The following is a 19,487-nucleotide window of genomic DNA, read 5'->3' on the forward strand; positions in this document are numbered from 1 at the left end:
TTTTCCCTTGATGTAAAGAACATTTCTCTCCGACAAGCCAGTAGATGGCACTTCAGTACTTCATATTACAGCAGAGAATGGAAGTTGATAAAAATAAAAGATATTACTATCTAGCTCTCAAGCAAAATAGTAAGCAAAAAGATCTATAGAGTAATTTCTATTTTTAAAATTGTAGTTGGTCAATGTCATTTAAAAAAAAAAATCTCATGTTGCAGCATTTTTGCACTAATTGAAGTTATGATGTAGAAGATGTGTGTCCCACATGATGATAACTTTTGCAAAACTAAAAAGAGATCTTGACGCAAACTTATTAAACTGTAAAGCATTGGAATAAAAGATGTTCAATTCTCTTTTCACACTCAGAGGGAAGCATCTACATCCAGCTGTGTTTTGCAGGAAATTTTAATCTTATTTTCACAGATCCTTTATTGGGCAAGTACAATTACTGTTAGCATTAATGTCTTTCAGAAGAAGCAGCTGTGCAGCCTGAGGTTGCTTTTGTATACCAAACTCTTTCTAGTTTCCCGGAGTAAACCAGCAAATTTGTTTGTGGGTAAAACTGAAAGTGCTGCTTTTGATTTTGGAAGCCCTTGTATGCAGCTCATTTGAAAATCCCTCTTTCTATATAACCCCCAAACTCACATATTCTCTGAACTCATGTGAGAGGATTCAGCTACAGTTGTCATGGGTTTAGTGACTTTGCACTCTAGTGCCTTTACAGCTGCCTCAGTTTTTTAAAAATAAAAATAAAAACACTTTCTTCTGTGATTGGCAACCTAACTTCTTACGTGGTTTTTAAAACAGAAGTCATAAACCAAATCTTTTAAAGAGTTTTAATTGTTGGATTTATTTAATTGTTGTTTTAAGTTATACTTTCAAGTTTTTATGAAGTTAAAATTTTATACTCCAATGTTATGTCTTCTTGTCACTAGGAGACCTAGTAGTTGGTTATATGAGAGAGAGAGAGAGAAAGAGAAAAGAATTGACACTCATGGGAGGCACATGAAAGGTACATCACCAGAGGATTTTAAGAAGAGATTGGGCAAGCATTTGTCTGATAGGGTTTCCTGCCTGAGCAGGGGTTGGACTAGAAGATCTAAGATCCCTTCCAATTCTGTTATTCTGTTAAAACACTAAAACACAGTGTTTCTCTACATATCTACATGAATAAAGTGTCCACAAATAAACAGGTGAACAAATAGTCCTTAGACATTAATTATTGGATTATTAAGAAAACATTACATAAATCAATGAGAACCATACTCAGTTCAATAGCAAGGTAACCTTGGCTTGTTTTTCTATAGTTCTACTATTTACTTTTTTTAATTGGAACCTATTAATTGGTACCATCTCCTTTATGATGGTAGAAAAGGTTGCTTTTCTAGCCAATTGTGAGTTATCAATCTTTTAAAATTATTTGTTCCTTGCATTATATTTTAAATTGTTGCATGAAAAACTGATTTCTCAACTAGAAACTCACATTTCTAGGGCCCCAATCCCTTGCAGTCAACTTCTGTTGTCTCCTATAGATTCATGTGGGTCTGACATTTGGTTCCTAAAGGTTGCAGAAGCTAACAAGACTGGTTGTGCTTGGAACAACTCGACATTATTGTGCATCCATACTGTATCTGTGTCTGTGTGTTCCACTCTGCCAAGTCTGTGCACATAAAACATCAGCAGAAAAATGAAGAAAGGACACTCACTCTGAAACCCACTCACATACCCCTCCCTTGTCTCAGTCTCCCCTGCTTATTCACATTGAAATTGTACTCCGTAGCACTTATGGTACTATGCACTTTTAAAATCTATACTACAGGAAATTATGTGCTTTGAAATCAACATTTCAGGCCCTGTGCTAAATTTTCATATCACTCAATTTACACAAATATACACAAAGAGTTCAGCTCCTCATAAAGGAATTGTCCAGTTAAAATAATGACAATTATAAATTCACAGCTGCAGCTCTTCTATCTCCATAGAGTTGTGTTTAGAGTTCTTGCAAATCCCTTCAATTTAAGTTGATGGGTCCCAAAAGAAGTTTAAGCACCTTTCCCTAATTTTGCAAAACGATAGATGAATAGCTCGATATGTTGTCAAAAAGTCCTGAATTTAAAAAGCAGATACCTGGATGGTTTGGACAATTCCCAAGTCTAAGTTCTAGGAGAGTAATAGATGATGTTTACTTCAAGAGTTGTTATTTTAATTGTAAATACAAGGTACCTGCTATAAATCTGGCTGAATTTCAGTCTCCATATATGCATATACCTGCTTGCAGAATTCTAGGTTCATATGTTCTCTATGAAAAAAGCAGAGAAAGGCATTTTTTTTCTTGTATGCTAATTTCCAACAGTAGCTAAAAAAATTATATGCAAATTTAAGCAATGACTGAATGATGAATAGTCTCTGGAGCTAAAATCCAGAAACTTTGAATAAAAAAATGTATGTATTTTTAGGAACATTAATAGAGCCAGCCTAAATTTCTAGAAGAGATGAAATATGCTGTGGGATAGGTCTTTTATTAGTTATTTCACATCTCACAATAGAAAATATCGATACAATTAAAAACTCCCTTTAAACTCCCCTATCATCAAAACTGAATTCTGACCCCAGTAATAAATCTCAAATATATATCCAGCATGTCTTAAGTTCTGTAAGAGTCAGATGGCGGGAATTAATTACATAGAAATAGTGACTTGCCGTGCCTGCAGACACCTACTACCTTATAGCAGTCGAACTGTTTGTATGGATGTAACATTGATATTGTAAATCACAGCTCGGTCTCTACATGAAAGGCATTGAAGAACTTACATTGGATGCTTTCCAGGCTGTTCAAAAGGCTGCAACTTCCGTCTGTTCAGTAGCTCCCTCTGGCCCCTGAGATTTCAGACAAGAGTCTCAAATAAACTCCTGGCAACAGTAAAAGTGTCTGAGCCAGAGCAATTCATGATACTGAGAAGAAGGTAGCAAAACTGCAGCAGCTGCAGGAAGCTATCCTTCTAAATGCTGTGCTTGAATGCAAAGCATGCCTACAAAAAAATGGGGAAAGAGCCAGAAATGTATTGTGTATCATCAATGGCATGTTGTAGACATTTGCCTTTGCAGCTGTACTGGGTTCTTTAAAAAAAATCACTTTGCAGAGTTTTGAATTGATCTTGTAAAGAAGGTAACTCAGCTTCCTGCCAATTCCACCAACGAGTCAGATGACAGAGAATGGAGAGTCTCTGATGGAGAGCCCAGAAACATTTCTTTCATAGATTCTCCTCCTTTATTGTTCCTGTGTAGTTTAAACACTTACTTCAAACAAGTATGAGCAGGTTGAGAATGCTATTTGTGGTTGAGCAACCACAAAGGCACTGGTCACAAAGGGGACACAAAGTCACAAAGGGGTCTGGATGGAAAATGTGACCACCATTTATTTAGTTTTAATTTAACAGAGTTAATATAACAGAGTTAAAAATTTGTTACATTATTTATAGCTCGATTTACACAAAACACAAATGATGGTTGATTAGTTTTTAGCCTAGCGTGATATGTAAGCAAGCTCATATTTCATTACTACTACTACTACTACTACTACTACTACTACTACTACTATTGAAAAGTCATAGCTGTCAGTTCTTTAGTTGATGTTGCCTTCATATGGATCAAGTTCCTCCCAAGAACCTAGGATGTTGTAATGTATCAGCATAGTACATATGTGATTTTGCAAGTGACAGGTGGAAATTTTGTCAATTTACAATGGGCTTTCTAAGAACCATCCAAGATTTTTGGGTATGGCACCCAGTATGCTGATAACCACTGGGACCATCATGGCTAGTTTATGCCATAATGTTTCGATTTCAGTTTTGAGATCTTTGTACATTGTGATCTTCTCCAATTCTTTATATTCTATTCCACAACTATTATTCTGTTACTATCTATAGTATGTTGGATTAGAAAACCTCCAAGGTCTCTTCCATCAGTATGATTCTATGTTCTGTTGCCACATCTATTATCTACACTTTATTCTTTTCAATTAATTAAATCTGGTGTATTATGAGCCAAGACTTTATCAGTCTATATTCATGAATATAGATTATATTCACAATATTTTAACCTGCTTATTTTCATCTACTTTTTTCAACTATAGGTTCCTACTTATTCTTCATTATCAGTACAAGACAATTTTCTACATATTCCAGTGAATCATTTTGGTGATTGTGTAATGTCTTTGTTTATAATCAGTTTATTATTATTTAATATTGTGTTATTATTTTTTAAAGATAGTTCAGACTAGTAAAAGCAATGGTATTCCCCAGGACTCTAAAGTTGGATTTTGAAGAAACGGGGTACAAAGAGAACTGAAACTTTTGTACTTTGCTGTTGGACAAGATATCTATATGGTTGTCCCTCGAGATTACTGGGATAAACTACCCCTGCCCAACCCCCTCCCCCATAATACAACATGACATATTGCATAACATTCTCAGAGACTCTTCCCATCCTGCTTACAATCTTTTTGGACTGTTGCCTTCCGGTAGAAGATACAGAACAATTAAAACTCGGACCGCATGTTTTCTGAATAGTTTTTATCCCAGAGTTCTAATTGCACTCAACAATGAACTAAAGGGCCACCATCAGTGAGCTGTTGGACAGCATTACTTGGTCTGTTGTTTGGATGTTTGGGTGGTTTAGGGGTGGGGAATTTGTGGTGGGTGGGAGTGTGTTTGGGGATTGTTATGCATGTTGAACCTGGTCTTTGGGTGTTAAGTGAATTTCATTGAATGGGTATACTGTGTAAACGTATAATGGGTATACGTATAATGGCAATAAAATTATAAAATTATTATATGGGTTTCATTTGGGTCAAGAATGAGATCTATTGACTAGTCCCTGAGATTTGCACTAGACTTTCAAAGGTTTCTGGTTCCCAAAATGTTAATTAAAGCAAATAAAATTGCTAGTATTGAATCTGGCAGTTCTTATTATAATCTCTTATCTTCTAGTCTCAGCATTGCTCATATTTTAAAAAATGAATACATATGGCTTGATTTGGACCAGGTTTTTTTTTTACAGTTGTCTTAGCCATTTTGAGGGTTTCTTAGTGGATTCACTTATCTATAATAACTCAAATCTAGATTTGTGTTCACTGGGCTGCTCCCCATATCAGTCAGTTGGCCCAGTCTTATGAGTTCATTTTAGAACATATTCCACAAACCATCCATTTTGGGGTTAGTATTATAAATACTATTTCTAAACTATCAATAACTATATGGTTATTTCTTTATCATTAAAATATTTATATTCTTTCTTTCAAAAGAAAATGTAAGTAGTGATTTTAAAAAAACCAAAGCAAACCTCAGCATCACATACAATCATTATTTAAGGAAATGAGATATTTCTTACGCATAAAGAGTTTGATTAAAGATATTAACATGCAAAATTAAAATGGCAGTTCTTTAAAAACAGCCCTCTTGGTATTTATGGGATTCATATATATGGTTTCTTAACCATAACAATCATGTTAGGAAATTCCTACTAAGGGTAGATAGCCTGGATAAGAAGTGGCTCAAATGATATTCTAAAGATCTACAGTTGGTTTCACATAGCATCACAGGCCTGTTGTGGGGAAAATAGGACTCTAAACTGAGTTTACAAACCATCAGTCCTGTGATCTGAACCATGGTATTTCCAAGCAAATACTATAGTATGGCTTAACATAAGCTGGTTACACAAGGGAGGGGGAAGTTCCATGCAACACACAGAACCATCGATGATTCAACTCTGTTTTAGACAAATGCAGTGTATGGTGCAAAGCCAACTGTTACATCAATAAAGTATTTTCAGATTTTAACAATTAATGATAAAAAGTCAAGGTAAAAATCTTTTAGTCCTTTTTCATTATCAATATCTTTATGGGCAGATGGAAGAGAGAGAAAAACAAAATGGGGACAGATAAATACAGCTTGGCAAGACTATGGAGGAACTTCATTGAAAAGTGTAATGGAAATTGAGAAGGTTAATAAGGAAGGCTGTGGACTGATAGCATTTTTGAACCAACTCATAAATGATTTTCTCTGGGTATGATAAAAATATGGTTAACACCTAAGAAGGTATTTAATAATAGGAGAGAAGTCTAGTTGTGTACAAATTAAAATTGAAAGGCCTTGGACAGATAGACACATGGTCTTGAAGAGACAGGCACACAGTACAAAGGCTGAGGTTGGAGCATTAAAAAAATTTTTTTTGCCTTACTATTTTAAATATTAAGTGGACAACCTTTTGATAGCTGGAAGCCAACCAGCAGTGGACAACCTTTTGATAGCTTGGAACCACTGTTAACAGTCTGAGGATAAGGCTAAGAGCTACAATAAATTGAGGGAGACAAAAAAGTGTCAAGCATCAAACAGGATCAAGATTTTTGTTGTTTAGAGCAGAGGTCCCCAACCTCTGGGCCACAGCCCACTATCAGGCCTTGAGTCTTTTAGAACTGGGCTGCAGAAGTAAACCTTGAACCTTTTACAACTGGTTGTGTGCATCTCCACTTGTCATTTGTGCAAATGGAGTTGCACGCATGCTTGCCCACCACACCTGCAGATTCCTCTTCTCCCCTCCCCCGCTGGTCCGCAAAGCTGAAAAGGTTGGGGACCTCTGGTTTAGAGGATCTAAGTTTTGCTGCTTCAAATATTTTCTTCCTTTAAACAATGTTAAGCCTATTTTTTGTTGATGCTTTCATTTTTCCGTTTCCTGCATCCAAATGTCAAGAAATCACGATAGCAATTTTTAGCAAGAGTCAGAGAGAGAGCATTATAGCAGAATAGGTAAGATGCTAGACCAGAAGGAATTCTAGTTCTCCCTTAGGCACAGACACCAGCTGGGTGACCTTGGACCAGTCACTCCCTCTCAGCTCTAATCAATGTCAGGCTCTTGTGACAAGCAATTTAAACTCCTTGATGTAGCATGCATGGATGGATTAGTATTGGACTGTATTAATCAGGTGAGCACAGAACAAAACACATGGACCCTGTAACCAAGAGGGACAATTGCCGAGAAAAGAAGTAACAGCAACAAAAGAGCATCAGAAGAGACATGGAAGAAAGAAAGCAGAGGGCTCAGGCTCTGGATGCAATCATGGGGCTTCAGGTGGCTTCTGTCAGTTCTAAATCAGTCACAATGATGCTTGTTGGAAATCACGTAGTATTCAGAAAGGGACGTATGAATGACTATTTAGATACTGGACCTTAAAAATCTTGGAGTTAGGTTCTGTTCTTTATATTTATTAAAATTCAGCCAAGCAGGCTAATTTCTGTTGGTGAGTTATAGGCTTGCACATGAGTTTTATTAACCCAAATAATCTATCTTTTAGACTGCCTGTCTAAAGTATTGCTTGGAGTAAAGCCAACATCTTTTTGGCCAAGTCTATCATGTGATTACAGAGGTGTAAACTGAAGGGTGCTATAGCTAAAGCACTCTATATTAACCTACAGGAATGGTTTCATGTTTGAACAATGGATTGTTGCTGATTCCAATCCATTAAAGGCACCTCTGCTTCCTTTATGTATTTTTAGGTCCATTGGTCCTCTTCATTATATGTGGACTGGAAAACTAACAAGACAAGGTAGACAAGGGAACAGAAGTATTTCCCCTAAGCTTAATAAATACTGTAAATCACTTATTTGAGTGTTTGCTGGAGGCTCCTAATAAGATCTGAATTTTTATCATTTCAAATCACTTTCCATAAGACCTTCTTTTATGCTACGGTACCAGTGGTGGGTTCCTCCCGGTTCCACCGAGCCGGTAGCGGTGATGATATGACATCACCGAACCGGTTCTGCCTCCCCCCCCATATTATTCTTACCTTTTATTTGGCCCCACACCAATCTATTGCTGCCTCCTGAGTCCCAGCTGATGGCTAGAGGGAAAAAAACTGTTTAAACTCTTGTCGTGGGGCTTCAAAGGGCCGCCCTACAGCTGATCAGTGTTAAAACAATGAGTAGACCGGTGCCTGCAAAAATACATGAGTAGATCAATACCTGCAAAAATACATGAGTAGATCAATACCTGCAAAAATACATGAGTAGACCAGTGCCTGCAAAAATACATGAGTAGATCAGTGCCTGCAAAAATAAATGGGTAGACCAGTGCCTGCAAAAATAAATGGGTAGATTGGTACAACTGGGTAGACCAGTACCTCTGCTAAATCCTAAATAATTGTCACATGACCATCAAGTCACACCCACAAAATAAGCCACGCCACAAAATAAACCATGCCCACAGAACCGGTAGTAAAAAAATTTAGAACCGACCCCTGTACAGTACCCTGAAAAAATGTGTCCTCCCTCCCCCAGTCTGATAGAATGTTTAACTAACTCCTATTTTCTAAAAAATTTCGTTCAGCTCCTGCTGTGTTTCTGAAAAGTGGTGCTCAGATTACATTATTCATAAACAAAGCCCAGAAAGTTAAACCTTAGAACATACAGTGTTTGTATCACATTACCTCATCTCTCTCTCTTTTTAACCCACACAGAAAAAGCTCAAGTCCAAGTGTGCAACCTATTAAGCCTTTAATTCCAGTTTACCAACTCTCTTCTCCTCTGCTCTTTTGCCACCATAGTCTAAGGTCCACATTTCTGTGGTCCACAATTTGCCTGTATGTTTTTCACTCTTCAGGAGAATAAATGTGGTGGCAGTATTTATATTTGAGGAAAAATGATAGAGAGGGAGGCAGGGAGAGAATGATAGTGACTGTGGGAATATGAGCTGGCTTTATCACATACAACTGCAGAGTGTGTCTGAGTCAATGTGACTTGGGGTTAAAAAAAATGTTTCTTATCCCTGACATATATCAAAATATACAGTAGTTATGAACTGAGAATGGCAGAAAGAAACACAGTAGGCTAAGATTCTGAACTTTCAAAAAAAAGTTCAGAAAAATGTTTGACAGGGTGGGTACTTAAATTCAGCGAAACTGTGCCACTGCCTCAATATCATAGCTGGAAGAATCAAAACAATAGAACTGGAGAAAGACCTAAAAGTTGTACTGCATAAACCAACATGCAATATGCTCTTAACCTCAACAAGTGATGGAATGGGCATCATTGAAGCTGGTTCAAATGGCTTTGTTCCATTTTAAAGTTCCATTAACTACCAGGAGTCACCATTTTAATGGTTTCATACTTACTGGGAATTTCTAGATATTCCCAATAAAGCTAGGTGGACTGGAAAGTTCAAGTCCAAAACATCTGTAAGATGTTAGGTTGTAGTAAATCATTGAAGTCCTGGGGATCAATGGCTGTTAGTCTTGAGAGCAGTGTGACTGTCTCTGAAGGCTATCTGTGGAGAGGTTACTGGGCTTCCTTGTACAGCTGATTATAAACAAACTAATGGACTAGATAGGTCAGGATTATATGTTCTACTCACTGAATTTTCCTTCTAATAAATGAAGACTGTTTTTCTTTCTAATTTATTATTATCAGCTTCACCAAAGCGCAAGTGCATGATGAGAATATTACTAATATCACAAGGCTTTGTTTCCCATCTGCCTTACTCTGCATGGAGATTGAAGTGATTATTCAGTCCCTCTTTTACAAAATGTATGTATACGCATATATGTATATACACATGTAGCTCTTATTAAACCTATGAAGAATATTAAGGATCGAGTTCAGTGTTCTATGCAATGACAAAAAGAGGAATATTCCAGCATTTTCATTATTGAGTTTGAAGGATCTAGGAAAGACTTCTGATATGCTTTCATATCTTTTTTATCATACTACATTATATCTAAGTTTATTTTATCCTAGTAGTATACCGTGTTTCCCTGAAAATAAGACCCTGTCTTATATTTTTTTGAACCCTGAAATAAGAGCTTGGCCTTATTGCCATGCGCTCAAAAAGCCCAATTGGGCTTATTATCAGGAGATGTCTTATTTTGGGGGAAACAGGGTAAAAATAAACCTACTTTGAGCTAGAAAAGGAGAGGGCAGCTCATAGGTATAGTCTCAGATCCCTTTTCTGTGACCTCTGGAAATTCCTTGGGCCAGTAATTTTTTCTGAGCCCTAGGAAGTAAGCAATGGCAAACCACTTCTGAAAAAAAGTGTAGTAAATTAAAGTGTATCTAGCATAACTGTAATGCATGCCTAGTGTATTTAAGGTAGAGTGATTCTGAATCCCTGGTTTGAAGTGTGTCCCCCAACCCCCAAGTTCTTCACTGAGACAAAATAGAACCAAAATGGATAGAATATATAAGACTTGGATCATAAATCACAAAACAAAGCAAAAATCACAGTGCTTAAAGAATAGCAATTTATAAACTCTCCAGTCATCCATGAAGTGCTACGTCATCATAAGAATTTTCATTTAGGTATCCAGCTTTCTGGATACCTAAATCTTTTACAAAAAAACACACCAGCCATGTGCAAGGAGGATACACCTGTAAAAATTTGTTATCACCAGAAATCTTCAAATGAAGATGAGGAAAAGGAGCAAGGGGGAGGAGAGGGGGCAGGAACTCTGAATAACTTAAATCTTGAACAAAAGCACTCAGTGTTTTGGTTTATTCTTCTATTCAAAAGTTAGAATTTTGATTCTGCAATCCTATGCCTCTTTTCCGGAGGAAACAATCTAGTGACCTAACAATTTTTTTGAGTTGCTAGGAATAAAATTACACCATAAAGCACACAGAAAACGTTGACTGGAAATAATCTTATGTTTTTCTAATATAGCAGCCATCAGATGCTTATGCTTGTTTTCCCCAACAAGCATGAACTTTGTTGAAAATTCTGAGAGTTATCTATATATGTGCCAAAATTGGAAAATATTTGTGAAATGCAGAACTCAGAGGTCTCTAGAGCTTCCTGAATCTCTGCAATCCTTACCAGCTAGTTATAGCTACTAAGAGTTATGATCTAGCTCCAGTAAGGATGATAATGGTCTCTCCATCTTCTCCTCTCAGGAAACGTAAGTTACTGCTTCTGCTTTGAACAACTTCAGGTCTTAATAGAAAGGCAACTGTTTTAATGGCATGGACTTGCAGAATAGCTCTGTCTCTGTCCTTCCTAATCAGAAGGACAAGCCCCTATTGCCGAGTCCAGTGATTAGAACAATTCTGCTATGTTTTAAGAGTTGCAAGGAAGCAAAGCTGAGGTGGCAGCCAACCATAAGACTTTGGCTGAACTCCAGGCATTATGTGCCCAATACAGTCACACAGTCCTTCAGTCACACAGTATCCAACTGATCCTTTCCACTACAGCAGCTGAAACAGCAGCCACAAAAGATAACTTCATAAATGAACAGTAGAGCACTTTGTAATCTGAGCACACAGCCTGAACTGTGGAGGCTAAGAACCAGATGTGGTCCTCCTATATCCTAGCATTTTTGCTACAGGACCATTGCAAGGAAAGTTAAGGCTGTTCTTCTCATTATCAGTGGTCTAAAAGTATGTGCAGATGAATTCCCACTGGCACACATATGTGCTGGTAGTAGGATACGGAAGCTGCTGCCTCACACACTGGGGTGCTGGGTTGTGTGAAATGATTTAGAGCAATCTTTTTCAAACTTGGCAACTTTAAGAAGTGTGGACTTCAGTTCCCAGAATTCCAAAACCACAATTTAGAAGCAATTTCTAATCACTGTCACATTTTATTTTTTTCATTGATTGATGTCATTCCCTCAAATATCAGTTTAAAAGTCCTGTGGAGTTCAGTGGGACTTATCTCTAGGAAAGCATGTATAGAATATTATGATAGTCACTTTATTTAGGAATTCTGAGGACTATAATTCCAACAAAATCTGGATGATATAGTGGATTAAAAAATAAAATGTATAGGATAGCAATCCAAAATATTTTAAAAAGCAAAAATATCTTTGCACCATTTTAACAGCCATGGGGAATCAGAATGCTAGAAGGGCAGGCCACTGAATAATTTCCCTCCAAAACCAGACATCATTTTAAAACAAGGTTCTCATTGTGTTTTTGGATTCATTGATTTTAATATAGTTGTTTTCACTTTTGTTTGTTTGTTTCTATTGTAAACTACTGATAAGTATAAATAATCAGTAATGTAACAAATTCAGGCAAGGAAGGTTCAAGAAATACTGAAGTGGAAGAATCTGTTCACCACCAAATCGTATCTCTCTGTCTCAATCTTTACATTCAGATGTACAAGACATCTTTTTTTTTTTTTAAAGCCAACCCCAGTCTTTTGGGTTCAACCACATTTTTCTAATTGTGAAAACATCATTGCTGGAACCCAGGATGGCATGAAGGCCCTTGTCAGAAGGAGCTCTGTATTGGGAAAAACCACTCTTTTATCAAACTGATATGGCTGTTCAGATTGTTGATTTGTCAATTGAAATCTTTTTGGTAAGAGAAATTATTTCACTGTGGAGAATAAAATATTGACTACCAACAAATGGAATAAGTAGGATTCATTTTCTCCATAATACTCTCAAAATTGCAAACTCGAATTGAAGAGAATAGTTTTCTGTCATAAGACATCAACATTGTTCAGTTGTCAAATCAAATCATATGTTAGAGAAGATGTGTGAATAAGAGAAGGTCATTTAAATTTAATACTTACAGGACCGTCTTCTGCCACCAATTGCTTCCCACCGGCCAGTTCGCTCCCACAGAGGGCCTCCTCAGGGGGGCCGTCAGCCAGACAATGTCGGCTGGCGACCCCCAGGGGGAGAGCCTTCTCTGTGGTGGCACCTACCCTCTGGAACAATCTACCCCCAGAGATACGAGTGATCCCAGACCTCCGGATTTTTCGTCGGACCCTTAAAACCTACCTCTTTCAGTTAGCCGGGCTGTCCTGATTTTATGATGGGTTTTTAAAATTTGAAATTGGTTTTAAATTGAAATGTTTTAAATTATGGGCCAAATTATTTAATTATTTTAAATCTATTTTAACTTTTGTGTATAAAGAGTTTTACTTTGGCTGTTCACCACCCAGAGTCTGAAAGGAGAAGGGCGGTATAGAAATCTGAAATAAAAAAAAATTCAAGGCTGTCCTTATCGCCTATAAGGGATGCATGCTCTTAACATTTAACATAAGATCCCATTTCCAATTTACACTGACTGAGCTAATCAGCATTTAAAGAGAGATTTTCCATCAGATTTTGCTTCAACAATATTTTAGTGGGTCTAGGAAAACATGGTAGCGATTAGCAAAGAATGTTGAAAAAGAAGTCTAGCATACATTGCAAATCATTGGCACACTGACATCAGGACAAAAACTTTGTAGACTAAATTCTCTACTTTTATGATTTCTTTATCCTAGCCAGTTTTGGGACTGCAATTAACTCCTATCACACCTCACATTAAATAACTCTTTTAACCTCACAGGGAGAGTTAAATTTAGATTTCCCATGGAATACCAAGATAGATTTTAAAGAATTTAATGTTTGGGAGGATGAGAAGGATCTGAAGAGAACCTTTGGTATTGTTCCAACTTTTTTTGTGGAAGAATTTTTAAAAGAAACACAGTCTTTATTCCTTATTGCACCGAAGCATGGAAGTGAAAGGGAAACTCTTGAAAATAGTACTATGAGAGAAGTAGAGTTATATAAAGAAACTTCAAAAGAATTATCTTTCCAACTATTTAATTTGGGGGAAAAACTTTGATAGTTAAAAAATGACTCTTATTTCTAAAAGCTTTAAAATTACTAGCCTTTACTGACAAAATGTAGATACATTATCTGACCATGATTAATGAAGTTTTAAATTTGCAAATGAAATGTACTTTGTCAGTGCATAAACTAGATGACTATAACATCATTTTTTACAACATATTCAGCCAGACATTTAAATCTAACTGCAAAGAAGCTGTCTGATTGATAGAAAAATCTAGGAATTTTTTTCATGCTCTCCTTATGTAGAAACCCATCTGTCAGAGGAAGAACCACTCCAAACATCTGGCTGTAAATTCTAGTGCCTTGTTATTATGCCAGATATCACCATCCTCTAGACAAAGAATATGCTCTCTGCATTTTTGGCATGACAGGACAGGAATGGAAATGGATTAAGCTGCTTCAAACTGCGATGAGAAAATTAAGTTTGGAACTGATGAAAAAAACAGAGTTATTTATGTATTTATTTATTTTATTTATATATCAAACTTGGAGACCACTCTGACTCACAGAGTGACTTTATTTCAGTGAGTGATATAAAACAATTATGATAATGTCAGGTTATTAATTACATTATTTTTGTCACAGATATTTGCAGTCTTATTTACCAAATCTTATTGAGAGAGCTATTGTAATTAACGGTGAAGCATATTTATATTTAGGGTGATTTTGAAATCGTAGCTCAATTTGCAGAAAACCATATTCAAACATGAATGACTGATTTTAATATTTCCAATATGAACTGAATATAATTTACTATATTTATTATTATTTAATAAATTAATATATTATATATTTAATATATTATTTAATAAATTATTTAATATAATTTACTGTTTAATGAATTCTATAAACCCACTGCACTGTAGTTTAATAAATAATGACTAAACTATTTTGATCATTGGAATTATTAGCCAGCATAAGAAGAAATTCTAAGAAATTTTATCCCTAGCATACCTGGAGAACATAGGTTGGGAATGCTGAGATATTAACCATAGTTGTTATTTTTTTTAAAATTACAGTAACCACAGAGTTGTATGTGAAGAACATAAATACTATAGCTCATTCCACCTATGCCATTTTCTCACTTTAAATTATAGCCCAGTTACAAAAACATAAACTGGCCAGAGAGATTTCTAGAGAATCATCTGAGCAGCCATTTTGATCATTCCTCCCACCTATTCTGAAGCCCAATGGGTCTTCCGTTGACTAAATCTTGCTGTTCTAGTGCCTGTACAGCTATACCATACTGTATTGGAATGTACAAATGAAATGAGATTAGTTGCAACAGAAAATGAAATTTTATTCACTGGCAAGAAGCCTACCATGGAATCAGCTAACTCCATGATATTAATACAGGGTTTATGGTAACAATGACTTTTGGAAGCAACCCAACTCTATTCTAGAACTTCTTTTTGGACTTGGGACATAGCAGATTTTTCCCAATGGGGACAGGGAGAAAATCACTCAGAAGTACAGAAAATGCACTGAATAATATATTTCTAATCTGAAGCAAGGGAACAAATAGAAAGCTGTTTTTCCAAGGTAGTCAAAATCTGCAGTGTTTTACTGTTTACAGTAGCAGTCTCAATGGTCTGAAAACCCTGGGAGTCTCTGATATCTCTAAAGGGGTGAGTGAGTCAACAAAGTCAAACAAATATTTTAAAAATTCTCATTTTAAATTTTTAATAGACTACATATAAATAGATACAACTCACATAAAACAAGACTTTTGCAGGCTTCAATCGTTTTTAAGAACGTAAAGGGATCCTGAGACCAAAATGTTTGAGAAATGCTGTTTTACAATATGCTACTGTTAGTTTGCTCTCAGTCTGATGCAATGATAAGGAGTGTATAATGCAGCAGAGGTGTGGTAAAATGGTTGTGCGATAGGATTCCATGCCTTTTTTTCTCAGACAGCTTTACTTCTTCAACAAGGAACTAGTTTCAGAGGTGGGATTCAGTCGGTTCGTACCTATTCGGGCAAACTGGTAGTTGTGACCTGCGGGTGGGCCTGCCCACCTGTCCAGTGCTTTTCCATCCTATTTAGCTGCATTTTGAAAGCCACGCGAATGCATGCAAGCGCACTCACGAACAAAGAGCATGCGCAGAATGCTGCTCGCTTCGCTCGTGCACGCACACACACACACACACTCACATTTTCGGTGCTGGGGCGAACCAGTTGTTAAATTATGTAAAGCCCACCTCTGATCAGTTTCATAGCACATGCATCAAAAGTCTGACCCTGATCTTCTTTGAAACCTTTAAACCCTGTTATACAACAAGTAAAGATAAGCAGAAGGGAATGTTCTTTGGGACCAGAGAGAGAAGGCATACAAGACCTGACTCAATCTAGTGTGATTTGTTTAGTCTTTCAAGCAAAAAACATCAAGCTGCTGTATTACTGGAGTCAACAGAGCTCTAAGGAAAACTCAGTGTGTTCTGATTCTGGATGACCTATTGAAAATGACAGTGCGGGAATCCCTTGAAGAATAATATTTCCAGTGAATGAATATTTGGACAAGAGGGCTACTTTTTGTAGAGATCTGTGGCTATGAACTATTAATTTGTAAAAGAAATTACACACTCAGTCATATCTAGGGTAGTATGGCTGAAGCCTAGGCTTTACAAAGCCCAGAAATCCTAATTACTGAACAGGGATAGGCTGAAGCAGGGGTAAGCTATGCAATTATTAGTGTTCAAGCCACAAGGATCTCAAGGACCAGTTGCCTCCTCCTCCTCCTCTTCCTGCTCCTTCTGAGGCACTATTTTATTTTCATATCTCAAATTTTATTTTTATTAAGGTTGATACAATGTGTTTGGATTTGATTAATTAGAATAGAATATAGAAGGGTGAACATAGTACTTGTTTGCTACTCTATAAATCAGGTACATATTTCTGCATGTCTATGTTTCTTGAAATTGTATGGTAGAATAGGGTACTAGAAATGATGTCTCATGGAAGTATCAAATATGGCTGCAAGAAATCTACAGCATATGGAACTTAATTAATGTTATATATGTGAGACTCAAAAGTAGTCTGAAAAATCTAAGTTCTTAAACCTTTAACAATATTTGTTTAAATAATACAGAGTTACATGTAAAAGTAGATATTTAATTTAGAATTAATTCCCTTGCCGGCTTAAGTTATTGGTTTATTGAGAGAAGTAAGATGGTAAAGAACAAATATGAAGAAGTACTCAGTAGAAGGACAGAGAAGAATGGGAGGAAGAAGACATTCTTTACATTCTGTGTATCTTTCATTTAAGATCTGACAATATGGACTCTTTCTCTGAAAAACCTACATATTCTGTCCAACTGTAAAATTATTACACAGGTACAGCCCATTGCATGTGCAATGAGAAAGAGATAGGAATGAGTATTGCAATTTTCTGGTATGATATATCATTGTAGGCAACAGATGAAGTCAACTGCTTCCTAAACTGAAAAGATGAATCCTCCAATGGGCATAGATCCATTGACAGAGAGGTGTGCACAATTTTGCTGTTTTAATTAACAAACAACTAAGCCATCTGAGTTCATAAAGTGTTGATTATAATCCTGTTAGGGTGGTTGACAGGAGGATATATACAGGCTAAAGAAAAAATGCTGATGCAGAGAATAGCTAGTCTAATAGCTCAAAGAAAATGCTAATTTAAATTGGACCACATATCTCAGTTTCCCAATTTTAGTAAAATATATAGCTGCATCAGTAGTGGGATTCAAATCTCATTGCTACTGGTTTGCTCATGGGCGCTCATGCTCATACGCAACACTTCTACACATGCGCAGAGACGTCCAGGTGGGTGGGTGGAGCCTTCCCCCCGCCACTGCTACCGGTTCTCCTGATCTGGGGCAAACCGGTAGCAACCCACCACTGAGCTGCATGACTAAACTATACAAGCCAATACACATTTGTCATTTCTTTTCCTCCTTCTAAGATTCAGAGGCATTGAATTCACACATTGAACTAAATTGTGGTTTGCTTAAACAGCTTACTGAATGAAGCACAATTGGCTGAAATCATACAACATGCTAAGCCAAAAATCATGATTTGGAAGGCACACTAACCAACTTTACACATTCTACTAAACTGAAACCATGTGAAGATTCAGCTGGATAAGTAAGTCAGGTGGACACCATGTAGTAAATATCTTCAAAATAAGTGGATTCAGGTGATATTTTCTGTAGAGTGGAAAAATAATAGTGCATCATCAAAATACTTAAGCAGCATAGCCATATTCCAGCAGTTACTATAAGTAAACTTAAGATCACAAGGAGGAAAGACAAATATCAGTCAAAATTAAAGTTGCATAATGCAAATAAGTTTGCCTGCAATTTTCTTCTTCTCTTCTTGTAGTGTTTTAACAGAGGTATAACAGAAAAAAGTAGGCACCTTTCCCACCTCTGCCATTTCATAAGAATCTTTAGTGCAGCCAACTTTTTCTTGTTATACAACTGTCAAAAGCATGCAGTATCTAAAGAAAAAATACTAATAGCTGCTCTAAAAATTAATTGGTAAAAAGTCAGTTGAAATGTTTCAGATGTTTTTAATCATGTGGGCCATCTCTCTATAAAGAAATAAGCATTATTATGCACACTGAGTCCTAAGAATAAGTTTAACTTACAGTTAATATAGACCAAGGAAAACCATTTCTGGTTTCCAGATGTTTTGGATATCAATTTTTCTTAGACAACAAGTCAAGTAATAATGGATTGTGGGAATTGTAGTTCAAAATATCTAGTGACTATTAATTTTTTTTTATTTTTTTTTTAATAATCTTTATTTACATTTTTCGTTAAAAAACATAGAAACAACACATCATAAAAAGATAACACAAAAAACAACAACAACAATAAACATACATTCTTCCTTGCTTCTTTGCAGTACCTTAATACATAAATGTTCAGTACTGTATCTCTACATTATAATCCGGGGAAGACAAAACAACTTACATGCTTAATATATCAATTAGGTCTGTCTGACCTCACTTACCTTATATAGGATAGGTTTCTCAACAGATATCATTCCTCCTCTAAAATATGTTGGGAGAGGTTGGTAATTTTTTTTGATTTAAATCTTTTTCAAAAGAATATTCCTGTTCTGAATCTTTAAAAGGTTGGTCCTGTCCTGAACCTTTAAAATATTGCTGATATGTGATTGTAAACCCACTCAAGTGGAAATAGGCAGTCTGCAAATGAATGTAGAAATAATATATGAAAATATATGGATAGCATACAACTATTAAACCAATATATTTAAATAATACAATAATAAGCAATTTTACTTCCAAAAGAAATTGGGTAACTGTAGAGCAAGGTTTAGATTTCTTATTTAGAAAAACCAGAATAGCATGTCTCCATTACAAATATGCTGGATGTTATCATGCAGAAAGGCTCAGGACAATCTGAACAAAATATTAGCCATACTAATTAACAATAAGTTAACTGATACAATTTTTAAAAAAACTGTATTTCTCTTTTGATATTAAAAACAACTATTGGCAAAAAGGAATCTAATCAGATGTATGCCTGACCTGGTAAGATGGAATCTAAATTATGTGATTACATCCTGTGTCTCCAGATCATTTTATCTCGCTTGGAATCATTCATTTGTGTTCAACAATATTGTGCTGTCTTGCAATGGGAACTGAAGCAGTAGTAATTCAGTTCAGTCCATTGAATCTCCATTTCCTTGATCCTTTGGTATTGCTCTATCTCATTTTTAAAAAATGAATAACTTGGAAATTGTGGTGTTTATTTTTAGATTCAATTCCACATTAATTTTTTTTAAAACCAACAGCTCTTTGAGCAAATCCATTATCTGTTTGGGGTTGTAAGCTGTTAGGAACTGCTATTCAGAGGATGGGGGGAA

The sequence above is a fragment of the Pituophis catenifer genome, unplaced genomic scaffold, assembly GCF_029215685.1.
Source record: "Pituophis catenifer annectens isolate HBS135680 unplaced genomic scaffold, rPitCat1.0.hap2 SCAF_3, whole genome shotgun sequence".
Classification (NCBI taxonomy): domain Eukaryota; kingdom Metazoa; phylum Chordata; class Lepidosauria; order Squamata; family Colubridae; genus Pituophis; species Pituophis catenifer.